This window comes from Pinus tabuliformis, chromosome Q, assembly GCF_031772625.1.
Source record: "Pinus tabuliformis cultivar Carrire ecotype Pingquan chromosome Q, CPIR1, whole genome shotgun sequence".
In the NCBI taxonomy this organism is placed as follows: Eukaryota; Viridiplantae; Streptophyta; class Pinopsida; order Pinales; family Pinaceae; genus Pinus; species Pinus tabuliformis.
Genome location: NC_142296.1, coordinates 902,262,480 through 902,280,799, shown reverse-complemented (window position 1 = coordinate 902,280,799; position 18,320 = coordinate 902,262,480).

Genomic DNA, 18,320 nt, shown 5'->3' with positions numbered 1-18,320 from the left:
TATAAATATGTAATTGTTATTAGCACAAAAAAACTAATCATACAAAATCACATCAATAAATCTTGACTGCATGTTTTTTCAGAAAACACAGAAAATTGTGATATATATATATATATATATATATATATATATAAAGTTCACCATATTGCATGTTTTTTTTCTTAGATTTGGGATTTGATCATTGAAACAATAACAGTACAATGCCTAATAGATAAATTATCTCAAGGCATGCATAATTTATAGTAATGGGTTTTTAATTTTGTTGACTTTTTAATTTTATCATTTACGGTTGATATAAGTGCACTCAGTGGATAGTTATAAAAATGTTCATAATGTGCATTTGAATATTTTCAATCGCTATGACCAATACATCCTACTAGGTGGGTCTTCCATAACAAATAGTCTATGTTAAACTAGAATCAATCTATGCCATACTAGAATATGGACTCTAAAATTTACATATTCTTGTATCAAACCTCAGTCTAACTAATAGAAATTCAAAATCACAAGGAATTATTCTTGGGAATAATATCCTTAACATTCTTTGCAATAACAGAACCTATGAAACCTCATACCTAAAAACAACTATAAAAAAATATCGGTTTCCATATTGATATCAGGTAGTTTTTTATTCCTCTCCTTTTAATCTTGTTTTATTTTGTTGGTTCTTTCAATTTGATGCTTCAACTTCTCTAGCTCAGATGGGTGGGCGTGAGTAGCATACCTGAAATCTCTAACATTTCACACAAGTAATGCGAGACATGACATGAAGCGCAACTCCAGCCCTATTACACATGATGTCAAGAGCAACTCCTGTCAAATATGATAGTAAGCGCAACTCCAAATTCAAAAAGAAAAGAAAATACAAGAAATGTCTACTGTCACAATTCTAATGTAGGTAATGTCTCTGTCAACATTGTAATATCTATGGAAGAGTGAATTCTCCTTTCAGACATGACATTAAGTATGGCTCCTAATTCAGAAAGAGAATACGGGTAATGTCCATGTTACAATTCTAATGTTTATGGAAGAGAGAATTATATCATATGTACATTACATTCTAATATCTATTGACGAATCTATGTGAATAGGAATGACTAAAGGGGAAAGCTATAGTGACAGGACATGTGGAGGAGAGTTGGCTTCCGGAGAAGTGTCATCTTGACATGGGGCATTACTTTGCATAAGGACAAATAAGTAGTCTAAAACTTATATATATGCAATTTCAAACTTTGGGAAGATGTATGCACTTTGAAACCTTGGATAAAATGTTATAAAAAATGCATGTATGGCAGTTTTAAACTACATTAAAACTTTGGATAAAAAGTTCTAAAAGGTGGATGAGTTTAGATGTATTCAATTTGAACCTTGGATAAAATGTTATAAAAATGCATGTATGGTAGTTTTAAACTACATTCAAACTTTGGATAAAAAGTTCTAAAAGGTGCATGAGTATTTTGAAACTTTGGATAAAATATTGCAGGATATCTAAGGTTACCTCGGGGCATGTGAAGGTTCCAATAAGAGTCCCAAATCAAAAATTTTGGATACAATTTGGATGAACAAAAATTGCAACTTGAAAGTTTGGTTAAATTTTGGTAGAGCAGAGAAATATTTGGTCAAAAGGTCGATTAATTGTTGATCAATGCTCTAATGGTCACTAGAGTCCCTGCAGTGCCGAAGGTAGGGACTAATAATGGGTCTTATCCAAGATTGAAGCCTAAGATACTTATATGTATGAACAATTGAGATAAAACATTATATGTATGAACAATTGAGTGAAAACAATATTGTTAGTCCAATTTGAGTTTGCATCAAGATGCACATGGGCGATAGGTGGTGCAATTCGAGTTGTAAACAATATTGTCAGTCTAATTGGACTTTGCATCAAGATGCACATGCTAATAATGATAGCAATGGGGTGAGGTGGTAATTCGAGCCAAAAAACTATCGTTAGTCCAATTTGAGTTTGCATCAATATGCATATGCTAATAGTAACAGTGAGTTTGCATCAAGATGCATATGATAACAATGATAACAATGGGGGCAAGGTGGTGCAGTTCAAGTGTGCGTCAAGATGCATATGCTAATCATAATACTAAATGGTGTAGTGAGGCAAATTGTTACAAATGATAAGGTGGTGAGGCATGTGGTTATGGTTGCTAATTGATTTTGGTAGGTCCAAAAATGTATAGCTAATACTTTTGATATGAAAATGTATAATTAACATTGAGTTAGAAATATGAAACTTTTGGAAACTTTAGATATCCAATAAGAAAGGTTGAAAATTATGTGAAACCTACGATAAAGAGCAATTCATATTGCCCAATGAAATAGTATAACTATATATATAAATTTATTAAAACATTGATTAAATTAACAATATTGTTATTTTTATTTTTTTATTTTTATTTTATTTTGACGTGTTAAAATGTTTACATTACATTAATCTTTTTATTTAACTTTAATTTTAATTTTATTTTTATGTAATTTGATCCAATCAAAATATTTATAAGACGAGAAAAGACATTACAACATTTCTTGAATATTGAATCCTAAAACGCATTTCAAAACAATGATAAATATGTCTTTGAATATCATTCGACTATAAAAACATTTAATAATTTAATTTAAATTTCAATAAATAAAAATACATATTAAAAAATAATTAAAATATCAATAAATAAAAAAATATATTTTAATATATTCATTTGAATGGATTGAATTGTTTCATTTCATTATTTAATGCAAATATTAAAAAGTATACCATCACTTAAATCCAATAATAAAAATCACATGAAAAAAATGATTGAATGTGAAAAACAGTACAGGTTAAATAATCGGAAAAATGTAATTTTGGAAAATGAAAATCAATAATAATACCATTGGAAATCAATATTCACAATATTTAATATTGAAAAATTAATCTTAATTTTGAAAACCAATATCTCTGCATAATAATAAACGTGTCTTTGATATTACTCAACTAAAAACACATTTAGTAATTTAGTTTAAATATCAATAACAAATAAAATATTTTTAATAAACTCATTTGACAATTCATGCATAACTACCTGCACCTAGCCCATCAAGTCCAAGTATTTTAACCATGCTCTGATACCAATATGTAACACCCCACCCCATACTTACCCACTTTAACCTACTCACCACGCTAAACATGAGATGAGAGTTACTATGCATGAGCCAATTTTCAAGATGCATTTATGTAAAATGGGGTCCACATGTCCAAAACTGACAACAAACACCCAGTAACACATGATCACATTGTTATTAGCCTAACTTGACCCAAAATTATTTCTTTTTAGTTTTTGTTTCCTTGAATTTAACACAAATTTCTATTTTTGGCATGTTTTTTGGATTCTAAACTTCTGAGATTGTTTTTAGGGCCTAAATGACATTTTCAAGGAAAACAGAGAGATCAAAAAGTGTCAAAATTATGTCATAGAATATATGCTTGGATTCCTCGTGGAGATCTTTAAACAATGTATTATGATAGTCAAACAAAGATCGTATGCCAAAGTTACGACCCTAAGAAGTTGGAGGTCCAAATCGCTCATTTATACAAACACTTTGTGTACATAGTACCTATAGGCTATAAATACATATGTGTTCACTAATTCAATAAGCTCACCAGAGAATCATCAAAAATTATCAATGCCTTATCAATCTAGCTTCAATAACACTTCTTAGCCCATGCATTCCTCAACCATCAAATACTTATAGAATCATGAACAAGAGGTATAGTTAGAGCACATCATAGAATGATGTAATAACCAGAATATAACTAGATTAGGAACCATGAAGAATATGACATAACATCATCATAAATACAAATACATGTACTCATTAATCATACCATAGCAAATCCAAACAATTCAAGGACTTCCACGTACCACCCGACCATATATTGGGTTGAACCAAATATTCGTTTAAACCAATCACCCCCATGCCATATTCCAAGAATGAATGTGGGATCTCATGGGATAAACCAAAACCTAAACAACCAAGGTAATCTAGAGGTGAAACCACATCCACCCTCAAACTATCGCGATCTCACCAAATCTGGTCAAGAGATCACAAGACCAAAACAAGCTTGGATCCCTCGGAATTCCTTCACCATACCTTGTAGAATTTTCATATCTCCACCCATTTGTCTAGGGATTCTCGGAGAAAAACCATATTCACCCCTAACCCTTGGGAATTTCCTGAGACTTCCTTACTCGATTCAAAAACCTTCCATCAATCAAAATCTCAACCAAGAAATGAATCCCATCACACCATGGTTATCTAGAAAATGGCAAAGAAAGGTTGAAACCACTATCAAACTAGGAAAAACCAATGCCAATGACAACAAATGAACAAAATGATCAAATTCATGCACCATGCATTCACAACTCAGCTAGGAAATCACACATGCAACTTGCTACCTACAAAATCCTCTTGTTGAAGCTGATGATCCAACCTTCCTTGCTTGTCCCTGCTTTTCTTTGCTTGTCCTTTTCCTTCCTTTTTCTTTCCTTTTTGCTTGATCTCTCTCTCTCTCTCAAACTAATTCTAAATGAAAACTGACAAGAACTCATTAATTGATCCTCAGAAGCCTTTTTTTCATTGATACCTCTATTTTCTTCATTTTCCTTCATTTTTCCTCTGATTTCCTCCTCATGCAAATATGTGTCGTCTCGTCATCTCCCTTTTCTCCTATTTTCCTTTATTTTTATAATTAAATGCCAATTATTGTCTCTTTTCCTTTTCTATTGTCTTTTCCATTTCCTTTTCCTATTTCCTTAGCCAAAATAAACAACAAGTGATGCCCACTATAGTGGTTGCCCAAAATTCAGCTTGGAATGTGTGTCTAGTGACCTCGGGCTTATTCTTTTTTCCTTTATTATCCTTTAGTACATGAAACTTTAACTTGGGGTTGTTACAAACCCCTCCCCCTTTGGGGAACACCTTCCTCAGTGTTCTATGATACCTATGGCAAGAAAAACCACTGAAACTCAAAACATATTGCCTATTGATTGTTATAACATATCTCGATGCAATATTTACAATGACAACCTTCTGAAAAGAAAAACAAAAAAACGTATCACTTATTGGAGCTTTATAACCCAACTCATTGTGGTATTTATAATAGAAATAATACATAGATGTGTATATATACCAAAACTCATTTGCTTGGACCAACAAATAATGAAGGATACATAGCCCACATATGATCAGCCATGTCTCATGTAGCTTCATCGGGGCCAAAGTGTTTCCATTTCACTTTAAGTTGCTTGATTGTTTGGTTCCAGAGCATGAGTTGTTTCCACTATAATATGCATTGTATATCTAGATGAAACTCTCCCTCTGGTTCCACCTACAATACAAACCAATCAATCACATGATCAATATCTTGCACATATCTCTTAAGCAATGAAACATGGAAAACATCATGGACTTTCACTATTGGCGCCTGTGCAAGTTTGTAGGGAACTAGTCCAATCCTCTCAAGGATCTCAAAAGGCCTACAATACTAAGGTTCCAACTTGGTACATGATCTGATCCTCAAGGAACTCCTCTTGGGCTTGATGTGTAAGTACACATACTCCCCAATTTGAAACTCCTTGACTACCCTGTGCCGATCTACATATCTCTTCTACCTGTCCTATGTTGCCTTCAAATTCTTCTTGATAACGTACATCTCTTGCTCCATCTTAGCGAACATGTTCGAACCAATCAACACCCTGTTCACTAGATCAAGCCAATTGATAGGAGTGTTACAACTTCTCCCATAGAGAGCCTCAAATGGACTCATCCTTAAGGACTCTTGATACCCATTTTTATATGAAAACTTTACTAGTGTAAGATACTCCTCCCAACTCCTTTGTTGATGCATAACATACATCCTCAACATATCCTCCATTATCTGTTGACCCTCTCTATTTTCTCATCTGTCTGCGGAAGGTAATTTATACTAAAGGCTAACTCTATACCCAAGACTATAAATGCATCCTTCCAAAACTTGGAAATAAACTTGGCATCTCTGTCTGATATGATCTTCTTGGGAACACCATGCAGTCGTATTATCTCCCTGATGAAGGTCTGAGCTACCTTATTAGATGAATTCATAGTCTTCACTGGAAAGAAGTGAGCTACCTTTCTTAACCTATAAACCACAACCATGATGGAATCATGTTGCTTCGATTCCTTGGTAAACATTTGATGAAGCCAATGGAAATGACCTCCCATTTCCACTCCAGAATTAGAATAGGCTGTAGAAAACTAGGTGGGTGCTTAAACTTAGCTTTCAATTGCCGACATTTCAAACATCTAGCAACAAACTCTTCAACTTCCTTCTTCAAATTTGGCCAATAGTAGAGATTCTTTACAACTGTCAATGTCTTCTGATATCCTAGGTGACCTGGATATGGTTTGACATGAAATTCCATCAATATAATCTTCTTGAGCTCACTTTCAACTAACCTCAATATAATCTTCTTGAGCTCACTTTCATCTAACACATATATCTTGTCCCTAAATCTGACCAAACCATTTGTCGTGAGGTGATACTCCTCAACTCTATCACCTCCACCCTTTGGTTGCAACCTCTACTTCCGCTGTTGGTATCTGTCATCCTGCTACCCTTACCACAAGATCAGCTCCTGCAAATATGTCACATAGGAACTCACAACTATAATATGGTTTACTTGCAATTTTTTACTAAGAGCATCTACAACCCTATTCTCATTGCCTTTGATGTATCTGATCTCAAAGTCAAACTCACTGAGGGTAGCCAACCATCTATCTTTACTGGCATTCAGATTAGGTTGGTCAAACAAATACCTCAGTCCACTATGGTTACTCATCAAAATAAACCTCCTTCCAAGAAAATAATTCCTCCACATCTTCAAGGCATGAATAGTAGTTTCCATCACAATATCATGAATCACATAGTTCTGCGCATGCTCATTCAATTTACTCGACTCATGGCATACCACCTGTCCCTCTTGCATCACGACCCCACCAAGTCCTCTCTTGCAAGAATATGTAGAGACTACAAATTATTTGTCAGGATCTGCACTATTCAAGACCAAAGCATTTGTAAGAAACTACTTCAACTAGTCAAAATTGGATGCACATTCTTCTATCCATTCAAACTTCTTTCCTTTTCTCTACAATGATGTAATAGGATAGGAAATTCATGAGAAGTTCTTGATGAAACTACTATAATAACCTACTAATACCATGAATGATCTAGCCTCATCCAAATTCCTAGGAGCTACCCATTCCATGATAGCTCTGATCTTGTCCAAATCCACTGTTAGGCCTTCCTTGGAAACAACATGTCCCAAGTAATGAACTTCAGTCTAAAAGAAACTACACTTGCTAAGTTTGGCATACAACTGATGCTCTCTTAGAAATATCAACACTAATTATAAGTGCTCTGCATGCTCCTCCTCATTCTTAGAATATCAATATATCATCAATGAACACTATAAAAAACTTGTCCAAGTAAGGACACACCACATTATTCATCAATCACATAAAAGTAGTAGGAGCATTAGTTAAACCAAAGCAAACCACCACAAAATCATAATGCCCATACCTGGTATAGAATGCAGTATTCTAGATGTCCTCTTCTTTTTTTCACACCTGATGGTATCCTGATCTCAGATCAATCTTCAAGAAAATTGTTGCTCCTTTTAACTAATCAAACAAGTCATCAATCCTCAACAATGGATACATGTTATTGATTGTCACTTTATTAAACTAATTGTAATTAATGCACAATCTCAGAGTATCATCATTCTTTTTCACAAACAATACTAGTATACCCCAAGGTGATACACTTGGTCTTATGTATCCCTTATCAATCATTTCCTTAATCTGCAACTTCAATTCGACTAACTCTAGAGTGTTCATCATGTAAGGTGCCTTTGATGTTAGTGATGATCCTGGTATCAACTCAATAGAGAAATTCACTTCACTATGAGGTGGTGTTGACGGTGCTGGATGTGCCAACATGTCAAGGGATCTTCCTAGTAAGAAGTCCCAATTAGACCTCAGATCGTTTGGTGTAGGAGTCCCAACAGTGGGTTGTACAGTAATGCCTTGACCACGATTTCACACAGAGGCAAGTACGATGTCCTCATTGTAGCAAGGGTGTGATAGTTGCAGTGAGTCAAGGAAGGTGCATGAGAGGTTCTAACATACTTAGGGTGAGGTGAGTGCATCCCTTGGAAACCTGAAATAGTACTCGGCTTGGAAGGGAACACACAAGAAAAGATGCATCACCGGCTGGAAAGCAAGATAGTGAGCAATCCAAAGTGATGTGTAAACCAACAGCGCATCTGCATCAAGATTCATACAATTTCATACAAAATAGTTCATACATAAATGCATAAGTTAAATAACATACATTACTACAACAACCAGAATAGTCCAACTACAATAACAACACATGCATGAAAACGTGTTGTCTCTGTTGTATTAAGAAGTGTAAGTTCCAGTCATATAATACATCCATGTACACCCACTAGTTCTAATAATGGAACATTATAGCCACAACCGCCTGCTCCTCCAAAGACATATACTAGCTCTGCACAATGGAGAAGCCAAGGCGCATTACAATACTGTCCAAGATTTCTCTAAAAAAGTCCTATGGATAGCCTTTACAACGAGTTATGAGGTTCTATTTATAGCAAAGGGTGGGGTGAAACTTGACATTCCCCTTTGTGATAGTTCATCTACCCTCATGACTCTTCATCTACTCTACGACTGTTACATCCAACTATCGACACTTGAACTTCCACTTGACAATACGTTACATTACAATGCACGTGTGCCCATGTGAGACAAAATGGCTTGAGAAATCCATGCAAGGCATCATTGACACTCAGACCGTTATGGTGAGACCAACTCTTTGACATGATTTTGATGGTTGAAGGTGATGAGTTGATGCTAATCTTGGTTGTCTGTGATGGTATCCATGCACTCAATGGTGACATCTTGCTGAAGAAAACTATTTCCTTCGTTGCATCCGAGTGCATTGATATGGCTCCTTTGTCCAACTCGTTTGATAGCATGCGCATGCTCATCCTGGTACGATCGGATTGACAACATGTTGATGCATAGTATCTACGCTGCTCTCCAAGCATGTGCTGGTGGCCATGCACATCAAATTGTCGAGGTACATGTTCATCTCCAGTCAAACTTGCTTCTTGTCTTTGCCTCGGTGAGTGTGCCAAATGGGTGGGATCGCATGCATGTACACAATGACATGCATGTTGCTACATTCCCTTACATGTGATCAACAACACTGCTCACCTTGTCTGCTCCATGCTAGCTACTGGGATGGATCTATAACTTGTACGGGTGCAGTTTCATCTGTGAGTGCATGTTGTGCCCCCTACTGTACCTATTCCTGTTGCAACTCATTCTCTCATCTATGCAACTCATGTTCTTCCTTGAGTTGCTGCTTCAGCACATGAAACTCCTTCTTTGTTCTATTCTCTACCTTCGCATGATCTTCATGTCGCGTCGTCACCTCATAGCCTGAGTCTCCAAAGTTTCTTTCATCACAAGTGGATATGCTTGAGCTTGCAACTTTGTTCCACCTCTGTGTTGTCAACAAACTTCCTCTTGCATTCATTGCATCCAGTATATTTCCTTTAGCTGTTGTTGATGGTGCTTCTTGCTATGATGTTTTTGTCATCATATCTTGATGTCCTTGTCTACGAACAACTCGATGTCTTCGTGGGTAGGCAAGTTCATAGACACTTGATCGACTGCATCCCCAAGTGTGCTCTGAATGGTGTCTTCACTGCTCTCCTGGAAACCATTGTACCTGTGTTGTTGAGAGGAAGATGAACACCTGCGATACCTGGAGACATGGAAACACTCATGGCAAGTAATATATCAATTGAAAACCAAAACAAACTTGATAATTGACTTGCAACATACCTGTGTAACTGATCATGAAGGTTGCACAATTTCCGTCGGGAGGTCAGGAGATTGAATGCCAAAACTGCGCAAGACACAGTCCGAGCTATTAGTAGGCTAATTGACTTCTAGAACTACACAATGCACAGTCCAGCCTGACCTACTGAAGACTGAAACTACGCAATGCATAGTTTCAGTCCTCAGCAGTGACATGAAACCAGCAAACTGCATTACGCAGTTTCTAGGGCCAATAAGACACTGCCTCCAAGAATTACACAATGCATGCCTGGAGGTCAGTGTTTGGATAGAATTGCACAATTTCTAGAGGGAAGGCAGAGCCTTTGCTTCCAGAAATGCGTAGTGCTAACCGGCAAGGCATGGTCTGGGCCAAGGCAGCCCAGTCGGCCGATGGGCGACTGAAAAGATGAGAGGTGTGAATGCATGATTAGATGAGTGCAAACAAGAGTGAATGATCATTCATGTAAGCAACAAGTGCAGGATTCAGAAAACAGGAAAGCATGCATGTGTGTGAAGCGATTTGCTGCAATGACGACCATCCGTGTAAAACAATGTCATGCATGCGACAACAGTGAGATGTGAAATAAAACTAAAACGATGCTTCTACACGCTAACATGCATCAAAATGACAACAAGTGCTCACTGAAATGAAGCAGACAATAATCACACAAAGTGAAACACAAAAGCGCGAGAGAAATGCAACACAAGACATGGAAGGCGAGCTTACACCAAAATAGTTGATCTGAATGTGCCAATGACTCCTAGATTCAATGTGGGATGTCAAAGCTGCAAAGTCGATGTGAGGAATGAGCTATGCAGCATCTGGTTCATGAGTTTTGATAAAATCAAAGATGTGATGCGCATGCCACAAATCTAGGAAGAGTGACACTTGGTGGGAGGTTTCTAAAATGATCCTTGCATGCAATGTCTAGCTGCTAAAACTAGATCCTTGAATCAAGGGATTCCTTTGTATGTTGCCTTGGGAGAAGCAGCTCATGCATGCAAATCAATTTTTCTCGGTCTCAGAGGGAACCGGTCAACTCAACTACACATGCAATAGTTTGCTTAGCTGGGAGGAAAAAATGTGCATTTCTGGGAGGGAGTTGGGTTGGCTACCCAAAGGGATTGCACAATTTCTGGGTAGAGCAACTAACTGCTGCCCAGAATTGCACAATTTCTGGGTTGAGCAGTCCTGTTGGGAGGAATTGCGCAATTTTTCCAGTGAACAGTGACAGGGAGATTTGCGCAATTCTAGAGCCTAGTAGGCTGCTAGACAAAATTGCGCATTTCTGGAGGGAAGTCCAGTTGCCCTCCAAAATTGTGCAGTTTCTTGAGGGAGATTCTCATCCTGCAGCTAGACCAAGTCTGGTGAAACAGCCTATGAGGGGGATGCAGCAAGCTTTGATGGACAGGCTGTCATTCTGCAAAAAAATCACTAAAGCTTGTGTACTTGATAAGGCAAGACATGCTGTTGTGAAAGGTTGTGTTGTAGTGGCTACAGCCATCCCCCAAAATTTTGGCTTGCACCCAATTTCAGAGCCTCCTTGAGAGTTTCACTTGATGATTGCACACACTCGAGTTCACTCCATGAGCCTGTGTGAGTCTTTGCATCCGCCTTTCTTGTTCATTTCATCCAAGTTTTTGTGTGTGGGTATCGAAGTCATGCTTGCGACCATTCTCTGGTCATGCTCAAGGTCTTAGCTTCATGTGTACATGTTTGTTCACTATGAAATCATATGTCGCACTCACACATGAAGTCACACTCACTGTTGCACAAGCATTCTCACGGTTGATCGACGATCAATCACATCGCACTTGTCTCTCACACCATCGGTCAGTCATGTTGAGCATGTGTGTCTAGATGGTTTGGGTTGTCTTGTCGTCAAGTCATGTTGGTGTGTGTTTGAAAGATCACATGTACATATTTCACTCATTCACATACTTAGTCATTTTTTTGAAGTTTCGACAACCAGACTCCCCTCTGATAGTCAGACCATCAGCCTGCCATTGACTGTCATCCAAAACAGCACAAAAGCATCAAGTTAGTCATCTCAAGCTGTGCTACTCGCATGCATATCAATCAACCTTCAAGCTGGTCGATTAGAGGATTTTACCTGGTAGCCACCCCAGGACTCATTCCCCTCAAAATTTGCACAGAAACTGTAGACCTTGCTTGCTTCGCTAGTTCGGAAATTGCGTAGACAGGTCGGATAGACACCCAATGCCCGTGCTTGTCTCCCTCAGAAAATTGCGCAGTTTTTCCAGCAAGTCCTCCCAACAGTCAACTAGCTGCTCATCTAGAAAGTTGCGTAGTTTTCATGAGCAGGCCCTCTCCTGCCCAACAGTCTACTCTATTGGGTTGTGTTATATTCTTTCCATGACTAGCCCATGTAGTTAACTGGGGGGTTAGAAGGGGGGTAGAGCCCCCCCTTTGTTGCACCGATTATGTAGCGGGGGAAGTCACAGGGGGTTTGAGGGGTGTAGGTAACCCCACTCTATGGGGTTTGGGGCAGCGCCCCAAAATTTTGGTTTTGGACCCTATGTTAGGTTGGGCGGACCTACCTATGGTTTTGTGCATGATTTTCACACATGGTTTTGGACGCGATGGTTTTCGGTCCATGGTATTGGATGCTTTGGCATGTATAAATATGTATTGTAACATTGAAAGGAACATAATGAAAAATCAAGCTGGTAGTCCCAGTTTTGGGATCCAGGGGAATATCTTTGTGTATATGTGTTTTATGTGTTATGCTCTCACATTATTTATTTTCTATCTTTTAGAGTACATATGCAAGTAATTTCTATACGGGGTTAAACCTGCATTTGGTATCAGAGCTGTTTTGGCTTCAAGGGGATGCCTTTGTTGCTGAGGATTTTTGCTCGTGCCTGTGGTAGACCCTGATCAATGGGAGATCTGTGGGATCGATTCTGGTGGTGAAAGAGGATGGCGAGCAGTGGAAAGACAGAGATCGAGAAATTTAATGGTCAGAGTTTTGAGTTGTGGAAACTCAATATGGAGGATCTGTTGGTGGATAAAGATCAGTGGATCGTGGTAGTTCTGGATACTAAACTAACGGGAGTGTCTGATGAAGAATGGAAGAAGTTAGATCGGAAGGCAAAGAGCACAATACGATTATGTGTCTCAGATTAAGTATTGTTGAATGTATCAGGGGAAGCTACGGTGAAGGCTTTGTGGACAAGTTAGGGACTTTGTACCAATCTAAGTCTCTGGTGAATAAACTGTTCCTATGGAAAAAGTTGTATAACCTGAGGATGAAAGATGGAAACTTGGTGACAGAGCATCTGAACGCATTTAATACTGTGGTAAGTTAGTTAGCATCTGTTGATATTAAAATTTCAGATGAAGATAAGTGCATCCGTTTGTTGTGTTCTCTACCAGATTTGTGGGATAGTTTGTTTATTGCAATAGGTAGCAATGCAACTACCTTGTAGTTTGATGAAATAGTCTCATCCTTGTTGACGGAGGAGATGAGATGGAAAAATATGGAGAGCTAGAATGGTGATTCCTTATCTATACAACGATGGTCCAAGAACAGAAACAAAAATAAGTCATCGAGTGGGAGATCTAAATCTAGAGGGAGATATAAATCTCCAAGAAAAATTGTAAAGGTGGTGTGTTGGAAATGCGGAAAGGAAGGGCACTACAAAAGGGACTGTAAATCTAAAGCTCTTGATAAAGGAAGGGATCTGATGATGCTCCTTCTGTAGAGGCGAAAACCACCTCAGATGAAGATGGGGATTTGTACTTGGCTTCTTCAAGTACACATGTAGATCATGAGGCATGGTTGATTAACTCAGGTGCATCCTTTCACTTCACTCCCAATAGAGAGTGGTTTTGCGAGTATGAGAAATACGATGGTGGTGATGTCTTGTTAGGGGATGATAAGGAGGCTAGAATCGTTGGTCGTGGAAAAGTAAAGTTGAAGTTGCAAGGTGAAGGGTTAGAACACTTCTGGGTGTTATGGATATTCCTACATTGGCCAGAAATCTGATTTCTGTAAACAAGCTAGATGATGCAGGTGTAAAAATAGTGTTCGAGAAAGATACCTGCAAAATGGTTCGGGGAGCACTCGTATTGATGCGGGGAGTTTAGATTGGAACTCTGTACAAGCTACAAGGTAGCACTATTGTTGATGGGTGCAATAGTTCTGTGGTTCCTGAAAGTGGAGCAGGATATCTAGTGGTCTCTGGAGAGAATACCATGTTGTGTCATCAAAGGTTTGGACATATTGGAGAGAAGGGCCTTCAAATACTTCATGGTAAAGGTATGGTAGAAGGTATGAGTAATAGCTCTCTGGATTTTGATTTCTGTGAAATTGTGTATATGGGAAGCAGAATTGGGTGAGTTTCCCCTCTGGTGGTAAGAGGGGAAAAACATATATTAGAGCTTGTGCACAGTGATGTATTTGGACCTATGAAGGTTCCATCACTGGGAAAGTCTGTGTACTATGTATCATTTATAGATTACTTCTCAAAGAATACATGGATATATATCCTTAAGAAGAAATTTGAAGTCTTTGACATGTTTAAAGAATTTAAGACTCTGGTGGAAAACCAAATAGAGATGAAGATAAAGGTGTTGAGGACAGATAACGATGGAGAGTTTTGCAGTAAGGAATTTGAAGAATTCTGTAAGAAGTGTGGTATAGCATGGTAGAAGAATACTCCATATACACCTCAGCAAAATGGAGTTGCATAAAGAATGAATAAGACGTTGATCGAAAGGGCAAGAAGCATGCTTAGTGGTGTCAGGTTAGGACAAGAATTCTGGGCAGAGGGCGGTGGAGACAGCATGTTACCTGGTCAATAGATCACCTTCATTAGCATTGGAGGATAAGACTCCATAAGAGGTATGCACTGGTAAGAAACCCTCTCTTTCGCATCTGAGGGTATTTGGATGTGATGCATATGTACATGTTCCAAAGGACAAATGTACCAAGTTGGATAGTAAATCTGAAAAGTGCATATTTATTAGGTATAAGGATGGTTTAAAGGGTTATAAGCTTTGGAACCCAGTAATAAGGAAGGTTATGTATAGCCGAGATGTGGTGTTCATAGAGGTGAAATATGTTATTAAACATGAAGTTCAACCAAAGGAACCTGCGAAGATAGAGTTTGAGCTAAAGGAGGAAGAATCAGACGCTACAGCAGAGGAGGAATCAGAAGATGAAGAGTCACAAATTCTGGGTTTGAGAAAATCAGTTCGAGAAAGAAGGTAGCCAGAAAAGTATAGTCCATCTGATTTCTATTCAAATTTTTCTTTATCTATTACTGATGATGATCCCAGAACTGTGAAAGAAGTGGTAGATTCAGAGGATGAAAAACTCTTGAAAGAGGCCATGGTTGATGAAATGGCATGTTTTCAAAAAATGAGGCTTGGGATCTAGTGGAGTTGCCAGCTGGAAGGAAACCCATTGGTAGCAAATGGTGTGTTCAAGAAGAAGACAAATGTAGAAGGAAAGGTGGAGAAATACAAAGCTCGATTGGTAGCAAAAGGTTATTCGCAAGCGCCAGGAATTTATTTTGGTGATATTTTTTCTCTTGTTGCCAAGGTAGCTTCTATTAGATTACTTTTATCTGTTGCTGCTGCTTTTGATTTTGAGGTAGAACAGATGGATGTGAAGACAACATTTCTTCATGGGGATATGGAAGAGGAAATCTACATGAAGCAACCTGAAAGCTTTGCGGTGAAGAGTAAGAAAGAACTGCTATGCAAGTTAAAGAAGTCTCTGTATGGGTTAAAACAGTCACAAAGGATGTGGTATCAGAAATTTGATAGATTTATATGGGGCCTTGGCTTCACCAGAAGCAAAGCAGACCACTGTGTATATTTTAAATTAATTGGTGACCGTGTTATTTATCTGGTCTTGTATGTGGATGATATGTTGTTGGTTGGAAATGACAAAGAAATTATCCAGGATTTGAAGACCCAATTGTCCTCCGAATTCGACATGAAAGATCTTGGTGCTGCAAACTATATTTTGGGCATGGAAATTAAAAGAGAACAAGCAAAGAGGAAGCTCTGGTTAAACCAGAGGAAGTATGTCGAGACAATATTGCAGAGGTTTAATATGCAGGATAGTAAATCAGTGAAGGTTCCTATTCCTGTAGGTGTAAAGTTATCTACTGAACAGTGTCCCAAGACACAAGAAGAGGAAGAGGATATGTCCCGTGTTCCATATGCAAGTGTAGTCGGTAGCTTGATGTATGCGATGGTTTGTACTAGACCAGAAATTGCACATGCAGTGGGAGTATTGAGCAGGTTTATGTCAAAACTAGGGAAGGAGCATTAGACAACAGTGAAGTGGGTTTTTAGGTATTTGCGTGGCACTAGTGATTATGGTTTGTGCTACCAAGGAAGACCAGGATTGGATAGAGTTTTGGATATCCATGGCTTTGTTGATGTGGACTAGGCTGGAGATCTGGATAAAAAGAATATCTACAAGTGGGTATGTGTTTAACCTATTTGGAGGTGCAGTTAGTTGGATGAGTAAGAAAAAATCTGTAGTGACACTATAAACTTCAGAGGCAGAATACATGGCAGCCACTCATGCAAGCAAGGAAGTAGTTTGGTTGTAGAGATTGTGTTCAAATATGGTGTTAGTATAGGGAGCTATAAGGATAGACTGTGATAGCCAAAGTGCAATTTTCTTGGCAAAAAACCCTGCTTACCATTCAAAGACAAAGCACATTAATGTTCAATATCACTTTGTGATGGATATAATAGAAGACAAAAAGGTGTTGCTGGTAAAGGTGGACACTTTGAAGAATACTGCAGATGCATTGACAAAATCTATGAGCTCTGAGAAATTCTCTTGGTGTAGAGAAACAATGGGCATTGCAGGGTTGGATAAATGACTAAACTCACTTCTGGCCCCTAGTGGAAAGAAAAAAACAAGTGGTAGAATGTTGGGTTGTGTTATAATATTTCCACGACTAGCCCACATAGTTAATCGGTGGGTTAGAAGGGGGACGGATCCCCCCCTTCGTTGCACTGATTACATAGCGCGGGAATCATAGGGGTTTGAGGGGTGCAGGTAACCCCACTCTATGGGGTCCGGGGCAATGCCTCAGAAAATTTTCGTTTTGGACCCTATGTTAGGTTGGGCAGACCTACCTATGGTTTTGTGCATGATTTTCGTACATGGTTTTGGACGTGATGGTTTTCAGTCCATGGTTTTGGACACGATGGTTTTGGTCCATGTTTTGATGCTTCGACATGTATAAATATGTATTGTAACATTGAAAGGAACATAATGAAAAATGAGGATGGTAGTCCCGATTTTTGGATCCAAGGGAAAATCTCTGTGTATATGTGTTTTATGTGTTATGTCTTGCATTGTTTATTTTTTGTGTTTTAGAATTTGTATGTAGGTAATTTTTGTATGGGGTTAAAACCTACACGCTCAACTCAGAAATTTCGTATAGATGATTAGCAGGTCGGCCTCCCAGCCTTAGTGCAGTTTCTCTCGCTAACAGCTCCCAGCAGCAGACTTCCAGTTGCCTCCAGGAATTACGTAGTTTCTGATGCCAAGCACCTAATCAGCTGACTGCCAGTTCCCTTTGGAATTTCATGGTTTCTACTACCAGTGACCTAGCCAGCTGACTGATAGTTCCCCTTGGGAATTATGTAGTTTCTACTACCAGGCTCCATGCCAGTTGCTCCAAAAAACTGCACAATTTATGTCTGCTGATCCTCCATGCAACCTGGCCTGTTCCTCCATAAAATTGCACAAATTTTGTTGTCAAGCCCGGCTAGCTGCTCATTCCAGAAAATGCACAGATTATGTCTTCCTAGCCTTCCTGCAACCTGGACTGTCCCTCCCAAAATTTGTGCAATTTCCCATCACTATCGACTCCAATTTCCCATCTTCATCACCCAGTGACTCTTACATAATTTTTTATCAGTAGTATCCAGAGCCATCATCCCACCTCGCAAACTTGCTCATTCTCCTAGTCACCTACATCCGAAATGATCACGTGTCATGGTAGACTAGGAGTTTTTGGGATTTATGTCATCTCGTCATGAATGACTACAGGTACGGGTATACTAACAAATGTGGTGTGACGACAAACAATATGAACAAAGGGAGAACATTTAGAAGGGACAGGCCCACCAATGGAATGAAATAATGAGCATGTGATGAGATGTGCTCTCGAATGGATGATCATGCAAACATGTGTCCATAGATGACTGCAATACGAGTGAAACATGCAAGATGTGCTCACGGACAGACGAAAGGATGAACATGCACCTTGTGAGCAAGGTAGAACCTGTCAAGTCCTCCAACATAAAGCAGGAGAAATAGTGCGAAAGCAAAATCAAGTGAACCAAT